The sequence below is a fragment of the Myotis brandtii genome, unplaced genomic scaffold (assembly GCF_000412655.1).
Source record: "Myotis brandtii unplaced genomic scaffold, ASM41265v1 scaffold484, whole genome shotgun sequence".
NCBI lineage: Eukaryota > Metazoa > Chordata > Mammalia > Chiroptera > Vespertilionidae > Myotis > Myotis brandtii.
The window spans coordinates 1013138-1024034 of NW_005368491.1; positions in this window are offsets into that span (position 1 = coordinate 1013138).

Here is a 10897-nt window from a genome sequence, read left to right on the forward strand (position 1 = left end):
TTCAAGTTAAGTAAGAGTAAATTTTATTGATCTGCCTTTAATTTCACTGTCATCTTCACTCTACTATTGGGTCCACCCTGCAAGTTTATTTTATTTCAGTGATGGCATTTGTCATTTGTCGGTCTTAGCATTAACATGTAGTTCGTTGTTATAATTTTGTTTAATGATGCAAGCAGAGGGCCTTTGAGCAAAGGGGGAATGGAGTCTAGCCTGCGTGTTGTGGGAGACTGTCTGTATAGGGTTTAATCACTCTGATTTCGGAATAAGATTGAGTTCTGGGGTCAGAGGGTGAGTTCAAGGACCTGCCCCACCCCTTACCTTGACCTTGACCATGTGACCTTGGACAAGATATTTGATGGAGCTTTAGCCACTGTGTGCTAGGTCTTCATTACTTCATCGGTCTGATGGTGATCACAATGGCACCATCTCACAGCGCCTTATTAGGATAAAGTGTATTCATTTAAAGGACTTAGCCCAGTCCCTGTCAGTTAAAGCACTGACTTCATTTTATTATCTTTATTATTCACAGTACTCCTCCTCCTACTATCATCACAGCTGTTAGCATGGGAAGTTTCAGAAAGGAGAGAGCAATGACAGTCGATTTTAAGAAGGACTTGAATTTCGCCGTAGACAGAGGGCACGAAGGGTAGAGGGAACAGTAGGAAAAAAGCGTGGGCATGAGGAAGTACATGTGTTTGGGGAACAGAGAGACCCGGACATTTAGGAAGAAGGTGCTGAGGTGAGTTTTATGTTTCCAGTGACACATCAAAAGGTTGGAAGTAGGAGCCATGAAAGGACGACTAAAAGCCTTAATTCGTGAAGAATCGAGTGATGCAAAGAGTCAGAGTGATCCAGGTGTGCACCATGTTCTAGGGAGTTCCTGTCTCCCAACAGTCATGTTCTAGGGAGTTCCTGTCTCCCAACAGTGAGTATAAATGTGATGCATTGCAGTTCCCCTAATCCCATTCTCTCCCTGTTTGAGGGCAGGAGAGATTATGGCCTTCAGTGATTAGAAAGGCTGCATATACAGTGTTTCTGGAGACGCAGGTCTTAGGATCACACAGTTCCACCCAGAGGGCTGGGGCCAAGCCGTCTACAGGGTCCCATGCATTGGAATCTACATTATTTCTGATGTGTTTTTATTTTTTTATTACATTTACTGGGGTGACATTGGTTAATGAAAATATATAGGTTTTAAGTGTACATTTCCATGATACATGATCTGTGTATTATGTTGTGTGCCCACCACGCAAAGTCAAACCAGCTTCCGACCAAGGCAGGTCAAGGCCTGGGGCCCCCAGAGAATTGGAGAACCCTGTTGCTTCTTGGAAGTTGAAGAATGAGAGCCAAGGGCTTGGGGGTGTCTAAACACTTTCTATTTATTATTTGAATCCTGTTGGCTTCTCTAATAGAAGAGCAGTGAGGGAGGACCAATACAGGAAGTGTAAAGAGATGAAGAAATGAAACTGATGATAGGAGAAACAGACCTTGTGAGAGGGAAAGAGAAGGGAACCCTCAGAGCATCTACAGGAGCCCTTCCATCCACTCCTGCCATCAGAAACACAAATAGACGGGCAGTCAACCAAAACACTGCCTTCTAAATTTTTAAAACGACACACCCGCTTTGGGGCCCAAATGCTATCATAAAACCCAAAACTGCAGAGCATATTAGCAGTCTCATTACCACGATTCCACATCCACCTTCCAGATCAACATGGCGGTCCCTCCCAGCCACCGGCTTCGGCATCTCGGCTTCCATATCAATAAATACTTGTCTGCTTCTAATGTGCATCTATTTTCGTCATTATTATGTTATTATATTCAGCATTAAAAAGAATTTATTTTGCTCCCAGTGGCGGAAAACAACTTAGGAAACTGTACAGAGCAGGAGAAATGTTAAATCTAAGTATTTGCGTTGGTTATTGACTCATTAGTCTAATAACTCGTTTTCTCCCAACTTGAATAATTTAAATGCATTAGAAATGATATGGCATTAAAAAGTGCATTCTTAAAATGGTGAACGCTAGATCTAGGATCTGAGTTGGTAGTTATTACTTATTTAAAATAAACAAGCAAATTCCGTTGAGCTATGGTCTCATTTTCAGGAATGGCCTATTAGCAGGCAGCAGCGAGACAACAATTAACCGTATCAGCGCATTAAAGACTAATGTGTAAACTCAACATAGCAGCAAACACATCCTACCCTGGCCTATTAAGTAATCAGAAATGAGTGCGGATAATTAGCTCCGGAACAGCTGCAGAAACTCCAGCGTTCCATTTGTTCTCAGGCGTGGAGAGTGGAGGTGGAAGGGCGGTTTATCAGCTCTGTCTTGAACTGGGTGGGAGTGTCACCATGGAACACAACAGGGACGGAGCCCAGCATGCGATGGCATCCTGCCGTTTTACACTTTCTCCTGGTGATCCTCCTGAGGGTCACATAAATGTCGACCCCTGGGGGGAAATTAGGAAAGCAAGGATCTTACCAATGAACAAAAAATCCCTTGTAAATTTGGAAATGGAATGAAATAGGACAATACAGAAATCAGTTAATAAATTTCTTTCATGAGTTTGCATCATTCATATTTGTTTGTATTTTAGTTCAGATTTGATATTCATGTTTCCCTGATAGCCCTTCTGAATGAGACTGTATTCAGACGCGTGTCTGAATGATGATGTACACAGTGAGTGTATAGTTGCACTTGAACTGACGAAGGTAATTAAGTATTTCTTTCTTAAATTAAAAAATGCAGGCTTCTTTTCTCTATCCCTTTTTACTAAAGAAAGCATGCTGGACAGAGCATGATGAGCACCTGCAGAAATCTGAGCCCCAATAGGAAAAAGACAGGATTGTGTAATTTCATACAGGTCCAGGGAAACAGAATTATGAGACATAGGTTTAATTTAAAAAAACCAAAATTTTAAAATTGGAGCTCTTCAAACTGAAATGGGCCCACTGTGAGGTGCATAGGTCCTGCTAGGGCTGTCCTCAGATACATTCAGCAACCAACCGCCTCTCCGTGTGGATATGGTCAGAAGGGACCTCAGGTTCTAGCAAAGGGCCCCCCACAGAACTCTAGGAACTAACCCACCAAGGGAGATGGTTCCGCAGGAAAGAAATGCATCGTTGCAGATGATGCTTAACCCTTTTCGGTCCAACGTCGAGGCTGACTCGACAGACCAGGTGCTAGGAGCAGGTCCAATGTCGAGGCTGAGGTCGACATCGCAAACCGGTTCAACATTCAATCCCGTCAATTAATTTGGACCAGACTGTTTGAATTCCAAAAATAAAATTGGACTGCAAAGGGTTAAAGCTTGGGTGCTACTTTCTGAATACTTATGGTGACGCTTGTTTCGAGTGAAATGACATTTAGCACTTGTTCTTTTTTTGTCTGTTTTTGATAAAAGTTAGTTTTTGTTTTATTTATAGGCCTACCAAGGGTGAAATGGATAGAGAGAGAGGAGGGTAAGATGGATGGATAGATGATAAACATATAATTAAGAACGATGATTTTCACTCACAGAGAACTACTTTTATTCTATGTCTTTCATACGTGTTTCTCTCTAGTTGTCCTCTTGGTTTGCTCTTGTGCTCTGGCGTTCTTGCCCTCGTATGCTCCTGGCTGCACTAGTGTTTCCGGGGCTTCTGGACTCCTGTGGCAGGGGGTGTGCTCTTGGCCCCGCTGCATTCTCTCACGTAGCCACAGCCATGTGGGCCTCACACAGTGGACTGATGGACTGCAGCAGCCTAGTGCTAAGCCAGACCCAGCTCCTGCATTGAACGGAAGCTCTGGCCCCTGGCTCTGCCCCTAGCTCTGCTGCATCCCCAGCTGCACCTCCTCCAGGACCGGACTAAGGGAAATGGGGCTTCGCAAACCCCGGGATGTAATTCCACAGACAAAAGCTCATTCTCCCATGAGGGCCTCCAGAAATACTGTCCCAGCGATACCCCAAGAACCTCAGTCCCACTGGCAAGGGATGGAGGAAGACCAGCCACACATTTCTCCGATAACACTAGAAATAATCAAAATTGTAACAAAATGATTTATTGTATACTTTTTTGTTTAATACGCGTCTGTCTTCCAATTTTAAATGAATGCTCCAGGTGGACATGGATGTTCTTTCACTCAACTGACTCCTGAGCTCCTAGGCCAGTGGCTGGAATACAGCAGGAATTCCGTAAATCAAGCATGTCAAACTCAAAGGCTAACATGGGCCAAATAAACAAGGTTTAAGTTTATGCGGGCCACAAAAAAAAAAAGCTTCAATTTTCATAGAAACATAGGTTATTTCGATAGAGACATGCTGAATTCAAAGGGCTGAAATAAATGACTAATTTTTAACATAAAATAATAGAACATTTTAATAAAAATTAATGTTTTCTTGAACATTAACTTACCAGACACTGAATAACTGCACAAATTAATAAGCGTCATGCAAAGAAACCTATTTTTCTTGTTCTCCGAAAGCGAAATATTTCCTGTTGAGCACACCAAACAAGTCGTACAAGACTAATGACAGCAAGGGCTGCTAAAACATTTGCTGCTAGTATTTGTGGAGAGAAATGGTGCGCTCGAGCTTAAGGTGCGTAAGGGAAATGAATGCAACATGATTATAGTAATCAGGCATTAGCAAAGTTGTAGTCTGTTATTAATAATAACAGGCTATTGTAAAAATTAAGTTATGAAATTTTTATTAAAATGTTTTTTACATCTGTTATATTGGCTGGGCTGCAAAAATATTTGTTGTGGGCCACGTGTGGCCCGCAGGCCGCGAGTTTGACATGCTTGCCATAAATGGTTGTTGAGGTGATATTATCCAATTACTTTATTTCTATGACTGCACTTTGGCTGTTACTATAATTCTAAAAATGCAATCCTTTGGCCTCAAAACTGATAAGGGCTGCTGCTTTGCTGATAGGCGCATCTCTCCTGCGAGAATCTACATGCGAACAAGCCCTTGGTCCTCATTACCATGGAAACAGCCCTGGTTCTACCTGTTTGCTCAGTGCAGCTCTGGGGCCTCCTCTTCTCACACTGGAGGACCTGGAGTCTCAATGAATTCTAGTTTCATGATTCCCCATCTGCAGCCCCCCCACCTTGAGTGAGTACAGTCTTTCTTCAGGTGGGTTACAATACAATTGATTGTGATTAGAGCACTTAATCCATTCACTATCCCTGATTACAGTACGGCTGGATTGTGTTACAGCTCCATCCATTTACCTTGATTAGATTGTTGCTGGAAATACATGGTACAATCAGGCTTCAGCTATGGTCACATTCCTCGGGGTCAGTGGTTCTCAACCTTGGCTGCACATTAGAATCACCTGGGAATCTTTTTAAAATCCTGATTTCTGGGCCTCATCCTCTGGAAATTCTGTTTCTTTGTTACTAATGTTGTGGCCTCACCCCATAACAAAGAAACAGAATTTCCGGAGGATGAGGCCCAAAAATCAGGATTTTAAAAAGATTCCCAGGTGATTCTAATGTGCAGCCAAGGTTTAGAACCACTGCTCAGGGTGTTTCTAAAGTTCTCCCCATAAGTTTTTTGGCTGTTCCTTAGGGGATGTCATTTCTACAGATCACTGATCTCATCCATCTTCCTGACTTTATTCTTGCGGGGCACCTTCACCTCAGAACCCGGGGGTGACGCTCCTGCTCTGGCCAGTACTAACCCCGCCTGGGGATAAGTCCGAGACTGTAGAGGCCACAAACCCTCCTCGTCTCTCTTCTCCTCTCCTGCTGTCTGTTCCTTTGTCGCAGAGCGGTGGCAGCGGAGACTTACGCACAACTCCTTACAAATGTTCTCTGAGAAATGCATGGAGTGCCTTTCTCCGTTGCTAGTGGGGTCCTTACGGGACCTCGAGAAAAAGAGTTGTCTGAGAGTCACATGGGAGGAGGAGTGACTGCACTGGCGTGGAATTACATCCCGGGGTTTGCGAAGCCCCATTTCCCTTAGTCCGGTCCTGGAGGAGGTGCAGCTGGGGATGCAGCAGAGCTAGGGGCAGAGCCAGGGGCCAGAGCTTCCGTTCAATGAGGACGCTGAGTCCGTGTTAGCATCAGGCTGGTTGCAGTCCACTCGTCCATCGTGTGGGGTCCACGTGTCTGTGGGCCACGTGAGCGTGAGAGAACGCAGAGGAGCCGAGAGAGTGTACCCCTGCAGCGAGAGTCCCAGGACTCCCATGTGACCCAAGAGAGGGAACTCTTGCTTAGGAGAGTAAGCATTTCAGATCTGCCCCTGCCTGCAGTGACCACGCCTCCTCTGGCCAATGACCTGTTCCCAGGTGTGACTGACAGGTCAGTGCCTTCCCTACATCACCCAGACGGGGCTGGGCGTGCCTGTAAGCTTTGCCTTCCCTTTACGCCTTTCTAGTCAGTTAATCACTGGATTTACGACAACGGGATCACAAAGAGTCAGAGCTTTCCATGAATTCTTCGTCGGGGCCTGGATCTAATGATGGGCCGAGCAGTCAGAACCATAGTCGGTTAAAACAATGATAATAAAAATGACTGGCAGCATGGGCACCGTTTAGCTTATGCCCAGCCCCTTACATGCAGGCTCACTGTTTCGAGGGGACACGGGGTCAGGGGACAGCTCTAAGTACTCCTCCTCCAGCCCTCCCGGCCATGGGGACGCGGTCCAGAGGCAGAGCTGGGCAGCCCTCCAATGTGATGCGCGGGCTCTCTCCTCTGTTCTCTCGGGAGGTCCAGACTGCGGTGGCAGAGGCTGTGATTATTAGTGCGTTTGACTTTACAGAAACTTCTGTGGATGAACCGCAGAAAGATTTCTCTCCACCAACTATCAGAGACCTCCCTGTTGCTCCTCTAGAAAGATGATAATCTAGCTAGGCATTCTCTAAAAATTTTTTCCCGCCAAAAGATTCAGTAGGGTACGAAGGATCTCATGGTAAATATTAGTGACTGAAATTCTTTTTTTTTTTCATTAGAGAATACTTTATTAGTTTCTGTAATCAAACCCATGTAGATTAAGACCTTACATATTTAATACAGTGCGTTACCCCTGTACAAATGGGAAAAATTATGTGAAATTCTTTCATGGTCCTTGCATGCTGTTAAATTTGTCCTAGTTTTGCAGCACTCCTGTTATCCTTTTGTGCAGTCAGACTCACCCCCTGTCTGTCTCCAGTCCTACCTTGGCTTGCTCTCAAGATACCAAAGAGCCTTGGTGGGTGTCGCTCAGGGGGTTGGAGTACCATCCGGTTCACCAAAAGGTGGCAGCTGGATTCCCGGTCAGGGCACATACCTGGTTACACGTTTGATTCCTGGTTGGGACGCATGTGGGAGGCAACCAATCGATGTTTCTCTCTCACATTGATGTTTCTCTCTCCCTCTCCCTCTTTCTTTCTCTCTCCCTTCCTCTCTCTGAAATCAATACAAAATAAAATTTTTAAAAAAATACACAAAGGGGAGATGCTGGTTTACAAAGTTAAATGTGTACAAACACATTTTTACTTTCTCATACATCCCTGACCTGCAGGAAATGTAACCTCTTGACTCAGAACCTAAAGAACTTGAAGGGAAAACAGCTACAGGTGCCTTTCTCTGTAAATCAGCAGTTCTCAACCTGTGGGTCGAGACCCCTTTGGCGGTCGAACGACCCTTTCACAGGGGTCGCCTAAGACCATCCTGCATATCAGATATTTACATGACGATTCTAACAGTAGCAACATTACAGTTATGAAGTAGCAACAAAAATAATTTTATGGTTGGGTCACAACATGAGGAACTGTATTTAACGGGCCAGAAGGTTGAGAACCACTGTAAAGTGTTCAATGGCCAGTATTGACCTCATTGACCCTGATATCTTCCAACATGATCTCTGGCTGCAGCTCTCTGAAGCCAGTCTGAAGTGATTTTGCCCCGTGTGGAATCACAGAGTGAACCTGATATGAAGAAAGCCAGGCCATTTAGTAAATTTCTTGAAAACGGACTTTTTATATCCCCCCCCCCCCACACACACACACACACTAAGTGGAATACGATCCATTTCCTAGTGGCCACGACCGCAGCCTGTACCCACGCGATGGCGCACGGCTGCACGTGGCTACTGTGCGTGGAGGCCATGATCACAAAGGCTCAAAGCCGACTTTTAAACGAGGGGTCAGGGCTATGGGCCGTGGCTCTGAGCCCAGAGAGCTCTTTGCGGTACCTGGGGGACGCAGACACAACCGCTGAAGGAAGCAGTGTGCAGTCAAGGAGAGAGGTGGTGGTTTTGGGGACCTGTGTGTTTCTTCATGCTCTGCTTGGTCTGAGCAGGCGGTTTCCTTTTCGAGGACAGCCCCGGATCCTGTACTCTGGCCTTCTCTCAACAAGACGGGAAGCTCGGTGGCAGCATGCAGCCGGTCGCCGATTGCCCTGCCGTGAATAGCATTCCCCGACCAACCTGTTTCAAAGGAGGACGCGCCAGGCACAGCCTGAGATGCAAATGCAACGGGGCGATCTGCCTTGCAAGTGGCACTCAGGAGGCGTGGGTGAGCGGGAGCAGCCCGCCGTCCGCTCCATCAATGTCCTCCGGCCTCTGAGCATCACAGCGTCAGGAACAGCCTCAACTTTCAGGACAACAATTCACTCCCCACCGCCTGGACCTGCCCTGTCCTCTGCCACCTCTGGCTCTGACCTCCGTCCCGGCCCCTCCCTGAGCCCGGCCCACCGTGCTCGCCCCAGGAGGAGAGAGGCTCCTCTCCGGCCAGGAGACCTTCCGCAGGCGGCTGTGCCCTCCTCGGGATGGAACGCCTGTGGGTGCACGTGGTGTGACACATGGAGGCAGAGAGGAAGCGCAGAGCTCGGGGGTGTGTTCAGAGGCCCGCACGCAGCCGCAGGGTCTGGAAAAGAGGAAGGACGCCAAGTCATCACAAAGCATTTGGGCAGGAACTGACCTGACCAGAGCCAAGCAGGGTTTCGTTCCTTTTTGTTTTTTATTTAAATGTATTGGGGTGACTGGTTAATACAGGTGTATAGGTTTCACGTGGACAGTTCTAAGCTGTATATTGCATTGTGTGTTCACCACCCGAAGGCACATCTTCTTCGAACACCCTCCTCGAAGCCTCGCCTCCTCTCAACCATCCGCAACCCCCTGGGGCACATGCTCCGCACAGTCACCCAAAGGCAGCACGTGAGAGTCGGTGCTGACTTCTTGCCTGAAAGATCTGAGTCACCTCCTCCAGCGCCATCTGAACATCGCAGCTTCCTCCCCGCAGGTCAGGGCCGCATCCCCGGGCCAGGGCTCATCCTCTCACGCCAGGACCGCTGTCATTTCCTCCCCGTGAAGCCACCTCTGTGGCCTGTCAGTTCTCCTGGACCAGGTCACACTGCTCCTCAGAACTTTCCAGGCTCCTCTTAGACGTTTGTGTCACATTTCAGTTCAGCCCCCTCAGGTCTTCCTGTTCAGCCGTGGCTGCATTGCAACGTGCATCTGACCGCCTTTCTCCAGTGCCTCTGGCTTAAGGGAGCAGGTCTCACATGTTTTGGTCTCAGGAGCCCTGTACACTCTTATAAATGACAAATTACTGAGAACCACACGTTGATGTGTGTTAACTCTACTAATGTTGACCCCACTAAAACATCTATATATTAACTTAAAAATTAGAAAAACCCGTCCCGCCTGCATGGCTTAGTGGTTGAGCATTGACCTATGAACCAGGAGGTCACAGTTCCATTCCCGGTCAGGGCACATGCCCCAGTTTCAGGCTCGATCCCCAATGTGGCGCGTGCAGGAGTCAGCTGATCAATTATTCTCTCTCACCACTGATGTTTCTCTCTCTCTCTCCCTCTCCCTTCCTCTCTCAAATCAATAAAGATACATTTTAAAAATTAGAAAACCTGCCTGGCCAGGTTGCTCAGTTGGTTGGAGCAATGCCCCATGTACCAAAAGTTTTCAGGTTTAGTCCCCGGTTGGGCTGCATGCGGGAGGCAACCGATCAATGTTTCCCTTCGGCATCAGTACTTCTTTCTCTCTCTCCCTCCCTCTCTCTATAAAATCAATAAAAACATATCCTCGCATGAGGATTAATTTTTTAAACAACCTTAGATATTAACATAAAATGTTTTGTGAAAAATAACTATTTTTCCAAACAAAAACAAATGTAGTGAGAAGGGTGCTACTGGTTTACATTTTTGCACGTCTCTTTAACGCCCGCTTACAGGAGCAGAGCTGGGCTCTCACTTCTTCCCCATTCAGCGTTGCAACGTGCCGTTCTAACTGACGCTCCAACACAAATGTGGCCTCACAGCTATGTCATTGGAAAAGGGAAGAGTCTTTTAATTAACTTTTCAAATCATTTGGATTTTCTACGCCAAATCTTCACAACTGGCAATTTCCTAAAGGCTTTGTGCAACATATTAACTAAAACCATATTGATAAGTTTTTTTGTTGTTTTTTTACTCTGTTACAGTGAAGTCCACTGGTTTATCTTGGACCCATGCATGATATTGTAACCTGATGCATTGATCATTTGGGAAGTACTGAGTAACTGATTTATGTAGTTGTTACAGATGCTGGTGAATTCATCATACAAAAACAAAAAAATGATATTATTACAACTACTGATCTCATAAGAAAAGTCTGAATAATTGCACCTTCCTTTAAGTAGTAGGAAGCTGTTCCAAATTTAATTTTCACATGAAAACTCAAATTTTATCATTGATAATGCATCCTGACAGTTGTTTTCTTTTGAAGTATCTGGCTTATCTTATTTATAGTTTTAAATTGATTTTTAGAGAGAGATGAAGGGAGAGGGACAGAGAGATAGAAACATGGATGAGCGAGAAAATTCATCGATCAGCTGCCTCCTGCACGACCCCTACCAGGGATCGAGCCCACAACCCTGGCATGTGCCCTGACAGGTTCATGGGTTGATGCTCATGGGTTCTTGGTTCATGGG